This window comes from Chlorocebus sabaeus, chromosome 20, assembly GCF_047675955.1.
Source record: "Chlorocebus sabaeus isolate Y175 chromosome 20, mChlSab1.0.hap1, whole genome shotgun sequence".
In the NCBI taxonomy this organism is placed as follows: domain Eukaryota; kingdom Metazoa; phylum Chordata; class Mammalia; order Primates; family Cercopithecidae; genus Chlorocebus; species Chlorocebus sabaeus.
The window spans coordinates 92806374-92820458 of NC_132923.1; the positions used below are offsets into that span (position 1 = coordinate 92806374).

Genomic DNA, 14085 nt, shown 5'->3' on the forward strand with positions numbered 1-14085 from the left:
AAGACTGGGTGGGGTCTAGACTCTCTACTGAACGGACAGGAAACCAGCCACCACGGCGTCGCAGGCGGGTATCGGGACATCGCCACGCCACAATCACCTTCTATTTACCTATTTACAGCTGCGCCAGGGGGCGGAGTCAGCCCCACCCTTCCCGCCCTGCGCCGCCCCTGCAGCCCTGCCCTAGGCTGCCCACCCCAACCAAGGCGCATCACGGACAGCCACCTCAGGCCTTGAACGCTTCCTAAAGGAAGTTGGTCCGCCCACCCAACCCACACATTCCACCCTTCAGTCTGAGCAACTGTTTCACCCAAGTAGGGGCTGAGGATCCCCAGGTCTCAGACTCCAGCTAGGAGGAGGCTGGAGAGAGAGGCAAGGCTGGGTGTAGGGCGTCTGCCGACAGGAGAGCCTCCACCAGCACTCTATCAGGTCGGGAGCTTGCCATAAGCTTTGGGAGGGCTGGAGCTTTTCTGCTAATGTCTGTGCACCTCTGTCCCTTGTCCGTACGAACTGAAGACTGGGAGCTTCACGGCACAATCTATTTATTCCACAGTGTTTACTGAGTGCCCAGTGTGTGTTGGGCATTGATCTCTGAACTAGGGGTAAAATGGTGAACAGGACAGAACAAAGTCCTTGCTGTCAATTTCCATTTTACATGGGCAGACAAGAAATGAGTAATAAAGTTGTTAACTATTATAATTTTAGATGGTGGTGAGTGCTATGGAAAACCAAAAGACAAATGTGAGCTGAAAATGAAATGCCTGAAAGGAGCCAGCCATAGGAAGATTGAAAGGCTCTAAGGCAAGAAAGAGCCCGACAGTGCTAGAAGGAAATTGAAGGCAGGGTGACCACAGTGATACCACATGGGCAGTGACACGAGGACAGAGGGATAGGGCCTTGAAGACAGTAGAAAGGAGTTTGGATTTTATTCTGGAACTTGATATGATCTGATACATATTTTTAAAATAAACCATTTGGCTCCTTATGGATTATAAAGGGCCAGAGGGGTGCAGAGACACCAGTTAGAAATCTAAAGGAGCTGTGACCGGGCACAGTGGTTCATGTCTGTAATGCCAGCACTTTGGGAGGCTGAGGTGGGCGGATCACCTGAGGTTGGGAGTTTGAGACCAGCCTGACCAACATGGAGAAACCTAAAAATACAAAATTAGCCAGGCGTAGTGGTGCATGCCTGTAATCCCTCTGCACTCCAGCCTGGGCAACAAGAGTGAAACTCCGTCTCAAAAAATAAAATAAAATAAATAAATCTAAAGGAGCTGCCCAAGAAGGAGATGTCAGTGTTTGGTCATGGAGGTGGTGCCCACCTGTAGTCCCAGCTACTCAGGAGGCTGAGGCGGGAGACCACTTGAGCCCAGGAGTTCTGGGCTGTAGTGTGCTGTGCTGATCTGGTGTCCACACTAAGTTCAGCATCAGTATGGTGAGTTCCCAGGAGTGGGGCACCACCAGGTTGCCTAAGGAGGGATGAACCGGCCCAGGTCAGAAATGAAGTAGGTCAAAACTCATGCTGATCAGTAATGGGATTACTGCACTTGTGAAGGGCCAGCGCACTCCACCCTTGGCAACATAGTGAGATCCCATCTCTAAAAAAAAAAAAAAAGAATGAAAAACAGGACTTGTAATGGATCAGAAGGGGATAGGAAGGAAGGGAAAGAGGAATCAAAGAGACTCCTAGATTATTGGCTTGAACAACTGTGTGATGATCGTGCCGCTTGGTATATGGAAAGATAGGAAGACGAGCAGATTTGGAGGTGGCTGAAACAAGAATTCCATTTTAGACACTGATTTTGAGATGTCTATTAATTATGCTCAGAGAAGGTCAGGGCTATAAATGTAAACTTGAGTGTTGTCAGCATAGAGAGATGGTAGTTAGAGTGGATGCTATCAACACTGGAGATAGTTTGAGAAAAGGACAGAGGACAGAGCCTGGGGACTCTTACATTTAAGGCCCAGCAGAACAGCAAAGTCATCCAAAGAGCCTGAGTGGTTGAGATAAACACGTAAGCGACTACTGGATTTGGCAAGACGGACGTCACTGGTGACTCTGCCAAAACCAAGTGTAGTAAGATGGAAGCCTGATTGGACTGGACTGCCAAGGGAACAGGAGTTGATGGAGTGGGACATTGTCTCTAAACTCTAAACAAAGAAGTTTTGCTACGAATGAGAGCAGAAAAATGAGGTGGCAGTTAAGGGAGGGCATATTATAGGCTGATGGGGATTCACCAAAGGAGAAACTGACACAGAAATAGAGGGCCCAATTGTAAGAGCAAAGTCATGGATGAATCACGAAAGGACAGGATCTGGAGTACCGATAGACAAGTGGGCCTTTGGTGAGAGCAGGGATATTTGCTCTATCATAACAAGTGGGTAAGAAGGCTCTTATGTATCTTAGGGTCCCCAACTACTAGCATGAAGTGGGGCTGAGAGCAGGCCCTAGAGAAATGGTGGCTATGATTCTGTGGCTAACAACTGCTCAGCTGTCAACTCCAGGATCACCTCCTTCTGGGGCCATCTCTGACTCCCATTTGATGCCTCTTTCAGTTCCCACATACCTAGTGTTTCTCCCAACTTGGCATTTAGGAGATATTTGTAGAATGGATCATGTTTGACACACAGAGCAGATCATTTTTATACTCCCCTCCTCTCAAGATAAAATTATTACCATAGGCCGGGCGCGGTGGCTCACGCCTGTAATCCCAGCACCTTAGGAGGCCGAGACGGGCAGATCACGAGGTCAGGAGATCGAAACCATCTCGGCTGACATGGTGAAACCCCGTCTCTACTAAAAATACAGAAAAGTTAGCCAGGCGTGGTGGCAGGTGCCTGTAGTCCCAGCTACTCCGGAGGCTGAGGCAGGAGGATAGCGTGAACCTGGGAGGTGGAGCTTGCAGTGAGCTGAGATCGTGCCACTGCACTCCAGCCTAGGCGACTGAGCGAGACTCCGTCTCAAAAAAACAAAACAAAACAAAACAAAAGTACAAATTAGATGGGTGTAGTGGTGCGTGCTGTAGTCCCAGCTACTCCGGAGGCTGAGGCAGGAGAAAGGCGTGAACCCGGGAGGCAGAGCTTGCAGTGAGCGGAGATCATACCACTGCACTCCAGCCTGGGCAACAAAGCGAGACTCCATCTCAAAAAAAAACCAAATTATTTCCATAATTCAAATTTCATATTTTCACATGATTATAAAATGAAACAAATTGTAATAATGGCCAGAAAAAGGAAAGGCAAAAGTGAAAAATTTATTTGCCAAAACTTTGTATGCATACTCACATCATAAAATAAATACATAACATTAATATTATGGCTCCAAAAAATGAAAAAGGCACACTATTTATTTCAATCACTTTCACATCTACCTGCTTAAATTTTGATCCTTTCCTTACAATCTGATATACTCCCTTATGTAAATAATCATCCAGCAACCAACAAGTCAAGTTTAATAAAACCAAAACATCTAAATAAGATACAACGTAGGCAACAACACTTAGGCCACAACATTTATTTCCTTTATTCATCTTTCATTTCAAAACCATTAACAAGTTTAAAGGAATAGGTTTTCATTTCAAAGGTACATTTTTATTCAAATTCAGTAAAATATTTCATGTACAAATTAAAAATTTGCACTTAACAAACAAAAATGTTTTGCCTCTCAGTTTGCACTCTGCCCCACTTTTTTTTTTTTTCGTTTTTTTTTTTTTTTTTTTGAGATGTAGTCTCGCTCTGTCACCCAGGCTGGAGTGCAGTAGTGCAATCTCAGCTCGCTGCAAGCTCCGCCTCCCGGGTTCACACCATTCTCCTGCTTCAACCTCCCGCGTAGCTGGGACTACAGGCACCTGCCACCACTCCCAGCTAATTTTTTGATTATTATTATTTTTTTTAGTGGATATGGGGTTTCACCATGTTAGCCAGGATGGTCTGGATCTCCTGACTTCATGATTCGCCCTCCTTGGCCTCCCAAAGTGCTGGGATTACAGGCGTGAGCCACCGCGCCTGGCCTGTCCCACTGTTTTAACACAAAAGTCCAACTGGTTACACAGAATGACAGAATTGAAAAAAGTTAAGCCCTGTTTATCTTTGTCATCACTGATAGTAACTCATGATTGTTTATTTTGAATCTACAGTGTAAACTTGGATGTATCTAATACCACAGGGGTTGGAGATGTGACCCTTGCCTAAAGTGAGCTCCAAACATGGGTATTGGTGTGACTATATAACCAAGCATACTCCAAATGAATTTCTACATAGAATGCAATATTTATTAAAGGATCGCTAATAAAAATGTGTTAGTGTGGCCGGGCACGGTGGCTCAAGCCTGTAATCCCAGCACTTTGGGAGGCCGAGGTGGGTGGATCACGAGGTCAGGAGATCGAGACCATCCTGGCTAACAGGGTGAAACCCCGTCTCTACTAAAAAAAATATGAAAAACTAGCCAGGTGTGGTGGTGGGCGCCTGTAGTCCCAGCTACTCAGAAGGCTGAGGAAGGAGAATGGCGTAAACCCAGGAGGCGGAGCTTGCAGTAAGCTGAGATCTCGCCACTGCACTCCAGCCTGGGCGACACAGCAAGACTCCATCTCAAAAAAAAAAAAAAAAAAAAAAAGTGTTAGTGTGAAGTTTACATGTACAAATAAAATCCAGTATCTACAGCAATTATTTAGAACTTAAACTAACAAAATATTTTTTAGGAGAGGAGTATTTCAATAGTATTTTAAAATTACTGGCACACAGCAATAATAAAAGGCAGACCAACTTTTAATTGGATCTATTATCGTTAAGCTCTTTATAGATATACACCCCTTCTAGCCTGCACGTGGACAGACTGCTACCACCGCCCACTTTAATATGCCCAGGGGCTGTAAGTCTTCTTGACCCTGCCAGGTGGCCCTGTATTATCTCTGCCTGGAATGTTCTTCCCCCATTTCTTCATCTACTAATCGCATTTGTTTTACCAACATTTAATGAGTATCTACTATAGGCTACTCTCCCTTGGAGTCACCTCCTTTAGGAAGCCTTTGCTGCACCCCGACCTCCCATTTCCATGTCCCATTCCCAGGAGTAGTCTTTGGGTGAACTGCAAGGACCACTGGGAACTCATTTCCAAGTGACTACTGCAGTCGGTATATGTTTCGAACCATGCCATCTGCTTGAGATGAAGTCTGGACTCAAGGTCTGGGATTAAATTCCAGCCTGAGATTTTGAAATTTGTGATTTCATATTCCTGATTCTCACTTCATTAGCAACCAGCTCCTCAGAGGATTAGTTTCCTGATTTATGAATGATCCCATTAACATCTTTATCAAATGCCTCAAAACATATCAAAATAAGACAGAGCCAGCCCCACCTTTCAGCCTTTTAATTCAGAGCCAATTTTTGTGTGGACATCTGGAATGCCTAGGGCTTGTAGGTCGGAGGAGTTTGCCCTGGGGTCCTGCCTCCTCCCCCAACCTTACACTGCACCCTATCCTCCACTGACACTCCATCCTGGAGACACATACCTGGGCCTGGGCGTGACTCAGGGGCAGGCATGCTGCCCACCCCTCTGCCATTTTCCCTGTTACCTCCCAGAACCCTGGTCGTTCTGGGCTCCAGTCCTGGGTCCGTGAACTGTCCCCTGCAAAGTGCTGCAACTCGCTGTCTGTGGTGGCTCTGACTCCTGCATCTTTTACACACAAAACAGCAACATTAGCAAGCACCAGGCATTGTAACAGGCACAACTCATTCTTTCTCTCTTTTTTTGTGTGATTCAAAGAAAGGATTATCATATCCATTTTATACACATGGAAAATGAATGCTGATGCTCAGAGACAAGTAACCATCAAATCACAGGAAAGGTCATCCCCTAACCCATATGCTGCAGGATGACTCCAGAACTTGTTTCTCTGCCTGGAGTGTCCTTCCCACTCATCACTAGTGCTTCCCCCACCCGACTCCTACCTGTCTTGTGCCTTCCCTGATACCCAGGTTGGCCTAGGTGCCTCCTCTGCACTCGAACTGCCCCGGGTTACCCATATCTTAGTACAGAGAACGGATTGCTTTTGTAGTTACTGATGATGTGGTTATTATCTGTTTGCTTAAGAGAATCTTCTTTTTCTGCCTTCTGCCCTCCTGCTCTAAGGGCCACTTATGTACATTCTGTTCCGTTGCTTCTCTTTGGTGCTACTCAAAGTGTGGTCTGTGCTTAACAACAGTTTGCAAATTTCACCAGTCTGCAACTGGATAGCTACAGAAATTGAAAGAAGCTGTCTTGAAATTTCTTGAACTCTTGGGCTCAAGGGATCCTCCCACTTCAGCCTCCCAAAATGCTGGGATTACAGGCATAAGCCACAGCACCCAGCCATGAAGTAATTTTTGAACAAATTGAGGTTACCTATGAGAAATGGGAATGTCCAGGAAGCAATCAGACATAAGAGCTAGAGGCTCAGGAAACAAAGTCTGGGACTGGAGGTATGGATTTCAGAGTTGACGCCATTAGAGCGAACAAGAGCCCCTGAGACGTGAAATGAAAAGGGGAGCATCTAAGGACAAATCTACCACTGTGTCTGCCACATGGGAGATTATTAGGAACCCTTTGTCAAATGAAGAGGTAGATAGACATGAACCTAAGTCTCTTTCACGCTCAGTCCAAGCTTTCCTTACTAACCCTATTTTATTCTTAAATTGCACAGCTTCAAAGAGACACTGCTGGGGCTGACAGTGAGGTAAGAAAGATGACCAGAAAAGGGAAGGCTCAAGGCCAGGTGCGGTGACTCACATCCGTAATTGCAGCACTTTACAGGGCCGAAGTGGGAGAATTGCTTGAGCCCAGGAGCTCCAGACCAGCCTGGGCAACAAAGCAAGACCCCATCTCTACAAAAATAAAAAATAAAAATAGACAGCACGGTGGCAAGTGCCTGTAGTCCTAGTACTCGGGAGGCTAAGGTGGGAGGATTGCTTGAGCCCAGGAGTTCAAGGTTAAAGTGAGCTATGTTCGTGCCACTGTACTCCAGCCTGGATAAAAAGAGTGAGACCCTGATGAAAGAAAGGAAGGAAGGAAGGAAGGAAAGAAAAGAAAAGAAAGAAAGGAAGAGAGAGAGAAAGGAAGGAAGGAGGGAGGGAAAGAAAGATAAGAAAGAAAAGAAAGAAAGAAAGAAAGAAAGAAAGAAAGAAAGAAAGAAAGAAAGAAAGAAAGAAAGAAAGGGAGAGAGAGGGAGGGAGGGAAAGAAAGAAAGAGAGAAGGAGGGAAGGAGGGAGGGAAAGAAGGAAAGAAAGAAAGGAAGGAAGGAAAGAAAAGAAAAAAAGAAAGAGAGAGAAAGGAAGGAAGGAGGGAGGGAAAGAAAGATAAGAAGGAAAGAAGGAAAGGAAGAAAGGAAGAAAGGAAGAAAGAAAGAAAGAAAGAAAGAAAGAAAGAAAGAAAGAAAGAAAGAAGGAAGGAAGGAAGGAAGGAAGGAAGGAAGAAGAAAGAAAGAAAGAAAGAAAGAAAGAAAGAAAGAAAGAAAGAAAGAAAGAAAGAAAGAAAGAAAGAAAGAAAGAAAGAGGGAAGGAGGGAAGGAGGGAGGGAAAGGAAGGAAGGAAGGAAGGAAGGAAGGAAGGAAGGAAGGAAGGAAGGAAGGAAGGAAGGAAGGAAGGAAGGGAGGGAGGGAGGGAAAACAGAGAGAGCTGGAGTAACCAGTCCTGAACCTGGAGGTTTGGTGGGAGATGAAGATGAAGCTGGAAGAAAAAGTCAGAGGCAGGTTTTGAAAGTACAGGCTTAGACTTCATCATAAATTATAGGTAGATGCTTTCTGTTTCCTGACAGTGTAAAGAAGATAAGGACAGAGGTACAAGTATTGCACCATAGTTTGTAATAGTAAAAGAAATTTGGAAACAACCTAAATACTTACCAATAGGAGAATAAATACATGTTGGTATGGTCAAACAATGGGAATCCAACTTCAATTAGAATGAATAAATTAGAATGTCATTGTGTCATCATAAATCTCAAAAATGCAATCTGCTGGGCATAATGTGGTATCCTGGGTTGGATCCTGAAAAAGGACATTAGTGGAAAAACTGGTGAAATCTGAATAAAGTCTGTAGTTTAGTTAACAGTATTGTACCAATGTTTATTTCTTAATATTTGTTTTGTTTTGTTTTGAGATGGAGTCTTGCTCTGTCGCCCAGGTTGGAGTGCAATGGCGCGATCTCGGCTCACTGCAACCCACCTTCTGGGTTCAGGCGATTCTCCTGTCTCAGCCTCTGGAGTAGCTGGGACTACAGGCACGTGCCACCATGCTCAGCTAATTTTTTTTATTTTTAGTAGAGACGGGGTTTCACCATGTTAGTCAGGATGGTCTGAATCTCCTGACCTCGTAATCTGCCCACCTCAGCCTCCCAAAGTGCTGGGATTACAAGCTATTTCTTAGTTTTGATAAATGCACCACAGTTATGTATGATGTTAACATTAGAAGCTGACTGAAAGGTATACAGTAACTGTACTACTTTTGCAACTTTCCTGTAAACCTAAAATTATTCCCAAATGAAAAAGTTTAAAAAAATATAAACTCAAAGAAAAAAAGCAAGTTGCAAAGGAATTCATGCAAAATAACAGCATTTACAAAAAGCTTTAAAACATGCAAAATAGTAGAAATTGTTTATGAGTACACCAACGTATGTAATAAAGACATAAAAACATTCATGTTTTTCAACCTAATTTGAGATAGTAAGATTAAGAAAAACATAGGCCCAGCATGGTGGCCTTATGCCTGTAATCCCAGTGCTTTAGGAGGCTGAGGCAGGTGGATCGCTTGAGCCCAGGAGTTTGAGACCAACCTGGGCAACACAGTGAGACTTCTTCATCTCTACAAAGCATGAAAAAAATATATATAGCTGGGAGTGGTGGTGTGCACTTGTGGTCCCAGCTGCTAGGGAGGCTGAAGTAGGAAGATTAATTGAGGCCAGGAGATAGAGGCTGCAGTGAGCCATGATCAGGCCACTGCATTCCAACCTGGGTGGCAGAGAGACCTTTTCTCAAAAAAAAAGAAAAACAAAACAATGTGTTTAACTAAACTTTTTTTTTTTTTTTTTTTTAAGATGGGGTTTCGCTTTGTTGCCCAGTCCTGGTCTCAAATCCTGGGCTCAAAGCAATCCTCCTGCCTTGGCCTCCCAAAGTGCTAGGATTACAGGTGTGAGCCACCATGCCAGCTGAAGCACAATTCTGAGCAATTTTTTGTATAAGTAGTAGCAAGGTTCTACAATACATCTGTTCAAATATAATCCCCAAGATCTTTAGCTAACTTTTTTTTTCTTCTTTAGCTAATCTTATTTATTTATTTATTTTGAGATGGAGTTTCACTCTTGTTGTCCAGGCTGGAGTGCAACCTCACCACAACCTCTGTCTCCCAGGTACAAATGCTTCTCCTACCTCAGCCTCCTGAGTAGCTGGGATTACAGGCGTGCACCACCACGCCCAGCTAATTTTTTATTTTTATTTTTAGTAGAGACAGGGTTTGTCCATGTTGCTCAGGCTGGTCTCAAACTCCCAACATCAGGTGATCAGGTGCCCACCTTGGCCTCCCAAAGCGCTGGGATTACAGGAGTGAGCCACCACGCCTGGCCAGCTAACTTTAAAATCTAGGTTAAATATTAAGTAATAATTTTTGGGTGTCTGGATAATTTCTAATTAATATAGAATGCTCAAACATGGGTCACCAAGCATAGTCTGTCTACCTTTACTTCTTACTTTTCTATATTACGGAGTGGCTTAACCTTTGGGTCATTTTTATCACTGTGTTCATTTCATTGCCATTTTAAGAAAGTATAGGCCAGGCCCGGTGGCTCACGCCTATACTTCCATACTTTGGGAGGCAGGGGCGGGCAGATCACTTGAGATCAAGAGTTCCAGACCAGCCTGGCCAACATGGTGAAACCTCGTCTCTACTAAAAATACAAAAATTAGCCGGGCGTGGTGGCACATGCCTGTAATCCCAGCTACTGAGGAGGCTGAGGCAGGAGAATTGTTTGAACCCGGGAGGCGGAGGTGCAGTGAGCCAAGATCGGGTCATTGCACTCCAGCCTGGGTGACAAGGTGAGACTTTATCTCAAAAAAAAAAAAAGAAAGAAAAGGTATAAAAAAGACATATATGGCTGTGGGGGTCATATTATGTGTTCTTTGTAAACACTGTTGATTTGATAAAATGTTTGTATATCATAGAGAGTTCTCAATGCCCTACCTCCCAGTTCTCTCCCTGAAACAGAACTTAGCTACTTCGGTAAAGTTGGAATGAGTGTGATTTATAAAGTTGGAAGGAGGATGATTGATACGGGGACCAACAGAGGCAGAGGAGTACGTCTGTGTGTTCGGTATTCAGATTATTCTCTCCGTGAGAAAACAAAAGCAATTCTTAAACATCAGACTAATCCTATTCCAGCAGGTACAGTTTAAAAAAATCAAATGAACTGAAACATATGTTTGTATTATACTCTACACTGGTAAAATCAGGAAAAAGATGTTAGTTTTTAGGGCAAAATCATCAAACCAGTCTGACTTGTCCAAGGATTAAACCTTTCCTGATTACATGAACCATGGATTCTTGTATAAAATTGCTTCTGAGCTAGCAGTTTCTATGAAAAAGGTTTTTGTTTTGTTTTGCTTATCCCATTTAAAGTATTAGGAGTTCAGCTTCTTTGTTTTCTGGGAGTTTGGGCAAAATTGGATTTACAAAAGCTCTTACTGGTCTCTATAAACCAATCAGGACAAAGCCCCTTTAATTTAAATCTTTACAATCTAATTTGTTAATACCCTCAGGAGGTAGAAAAATTTTCCCCATTCACACAATGAGATTTAAGGCTTTTCTCATTTACAGGCCTAGAGACTCCAGAGTTTGCAGCTTCATTTTTATAACTCCTCATCGGTCAGTAGCCACAGAACCACAAAAACTCACCAGTTCAGACACATCTCAAAGGGCTCTTCTCCTTCTTTTGGGCACAAAAGAGTTTAAGTGACTTGATCTCTCAAATAAACAATCTGTCAGAAAAAGAGCTAACAGGCTGGGCACAGTGCCTCATGCCTGTAATCCCAGCACTTTGGGAGGCCGAGGTGGGCAGATCACCTGAGGTCAGGAGTTCCAGACCAGCCTGGCTAACATTGTGAAACTCCATTTCTACTAAAAATACAAAAAACGTGCAGGGTGTGGTGGCACGCACCTGTAATCCCAGCTACTTGGGAGGCTGAGGCAGGAGAATCACTTGAACCCAGGAGGTGGAGGGTGCAGTGAGCTGAGATCGCACTATTGCACTCCAGCTTGGGCAACAAGAGGGAAACTCTGTCAAAAAAAAAAAAAAAAAAGAGCTAACAAACCAGATTCTCTGTCATCTCTCACCTATCAGAGACTAGATCCCACCAGCCACCCAGCAGAGATCACCAGTGGTCAAACTATGAAACCAGGCTCCTAACCAAGGCTGCTACCTACCCAGGTGGAAGTTCACCACCCTGCACAAATTCAACTTGAATGTGTGGGCTACCTTCTCATCCCGATCCCCTGCATTCAGGGACAGGCTATGGAACAGCTAAAATACAAGTTAGATGAGTCACAAGCAGCCCTAGCCAATAACCAGAAACTGAAAGAATCAGAAGGAAAAATGGTGAAACAGTCAGCAAAAGTAAAGTTCCAATGCTTCTTGGGTTTCACTCCAGAAGTTGAGAAGAGACATATAACTGGGTTTAAACAATTTGTGAGATTCTATTGCTAATTCCAACAGAAGGCAACTGGACAGAGCTTCCACTGCTGAATTCCCAGCATGAATATAAGGGAGAAGACAGCAAGGTCTTGGGAAAGAAAGAGGCTCTACACAGCAGGTGACTGGTTAGTTGAATAATCTGAAACTCAGTGGGGGTACAAACATGAAACTGTTTTATTATCCTCCAGTCACTGCCTTCAACTCAGTTTTGTCATGTTTCCCTTTTCTGTGCCTTAACAATATCTTGGGCGGGCTCATTCGTGTTCTAGTCATTCGATATACAATAGTCCTCTCTTATCCAAGAGGATACCTTCTAAGAGGCTCAATGGATGCCTGAAATTTGAATAATATCAGACCCTATATATGCTATGTTTGTTTCCTAAAAACACATACCTATGATAAAGTTTAATTTATAAATTACGCATAGTAAGAGTTTAACAGTAGTAATATAACAATTATAACAATATGCTAGCATCACTACTCTAGCACTCAGGGGCCATTATTAAGTAAAATAAGGGTGACTTGAACATAAGCACTGCGATACCGCAACAGTTGATAACCGAGACCTTTACCAAGCAACTAATGAGGGAGTAGCATAGACAGAGTGGAGATGCTGGACAAAGGGATAAGTCAAAGAAATGACTCCTCCTGAGCAGGACGGAGTGGAATTGCTTGAGATCTTACCATGCTACTCAGAACAACACGCAATTTAAAATTTATGAATAGTTTCTGGATTTTCTCATTTAACAATTTCAGAGTGTGGTCGACCTCAGGTAACTGAAACCACAGATACCTGAGGAAGGAGGAAGGACTACTGTAATTTAAAACTCCAGTCTCCTGAGATCTGGCCACTGCACTCCAGCCTGGGTGACAGAGCGAGACTCCGTCTCAAAAAAAACCAAAAACAAAACAAAACAAAAAAACTCCAGTCTCGACCGGGCACGGTGGCTCATGCCTGTAATCCCAGCACTTTGGGAGGCTGAGGCAGGTGGACCACCTGAGGTCAGGAGTTCGAGACCAGCCTGGCCAAAATGGTGAAACCCCGTCTCTACTTAAAAATACAACAATTAGCCAGGCGAGGTGGCAGGCGCCTGTAATCCCAGCTACTAGGGAGGCTGAGGCAGGAGAATTGCTTGAACCCAGAAGGCGGAGGCTGCAGTGAGCTGAGATCGCGCCATTGCACTCCAGCTTGGGGGGACAAGAGCGAGACTCAGTCTGAAAGAAAACCAAAACAACAACAACAAAAAACCTCCAGTCTCACATTCATTGACCCATCACCATCATCATTATGTTCCCACCTCTCTCCTCCTCCCCACCCCCTTTCCCATCCTGAAAGAGAATCATCTCTGCACTCTTCAGCCAGATAAACCAGAGATAACTGTCCATTTCAAGCTTCTTTCTTCTGCTCCATTTGAATAAAAAAGGAATGCTCAACAGATAATAGATTGAATGAAAGAGCAGACCACACCTTTTTTCTTCTCTAAATTCCTTGTGTCAAAGTCTGACCTGTGTGGGGATGGGAGGGTGCGGAAGAGGTTAAACTAGATTTGAGATCTGTTATCCATACCTTTCTCTTTTGCCTCTGTCTGTCTCCCAGTCTGTGACTTCTTAGCTTCCCTCATTCCCTTCTTGTCTCTCCGGAGAGCCCTATCTCCCTTTGATTCCCTCCTGCTTCCCATTGCAGTCCTAACCCTCCCCCATACTCACCATGGGAGGTGAAGAAGTTATATCTGAAATCTTGACTTGAGTAATTTCTTTCAAAGTTTCTCTTTGGAATCTGGGGAAGAATTTCTATATGGAGAGACTGTCAACCTTGATAGTCCCCAACATCCCCACAACTCTTAGACTTCTTTATGAATCTGCCTCAATTTTCACTCTGGAGAAAGTAAAGGTGAAAAGGAAGTGTATCAGAATAGGGATGGGGTGTAGTGGGAATAGGATGGAGATAGCAATGGGAGCTGGGATTCACCTGGAGCTGGAGATTGAGACAGATGGGAAAACAGACAGAAATGAAGATAGCGATATGGATGCAATGGAGACCAGATGGGGATGGGGTTGGGGAAGAATCTGAGGATGGAGAGAGGGACAGAGAAGGAGATAAGTGGGAATGGAATAGAGGTGGGCAGGTGGATCTGTAGGGATCCTTGGCCCCTCCCTGGGACCTACGAACTCAGAACCCGTAAGGAGATGGGAGTGGCGATGGAAGGAGAGTGGAAGCAGGAATAGGATGGAATCATGAAGTGTGTGGCATCAGGCTGGGAACAGTACACTCACAGCTTTCTCCCTTCCTTTCCTTCCTTCCTTCCTCTTTCCTTCCTGAGATGGGATCTCACTATGTTGCCCAGGCTGGTCTTAAACTCCTTGGCTCAAGCAATCCTCCCA

The 14085-nt window shown here is 44.2% G+C and overlaps 1 long non-coding RNA gene across 1 annotated transcript; it reads right to left on the reverse strand.

Moving 5' to 3' along the window:
* Positions 1-4627: 4627 nt before the first annotated feature.
* On the reverse strand, positions 4628-11522 carry LOC140709252 (uncharacterized). The gene is made up of 4 exons (XR_012089681.1): positions 11436-11522; positions 11170-11288; positions 7869-8012; positions 4628-5668 (listed from the first exon to the last, which is right to left on the reverse strand). It is a non-coding gene; the product is annotated as an uncharacterized lncRNA (long non-coding RNA).
* Between the last annotated feature and the right edge of the window lie 2563 nt (positions 11523-14085).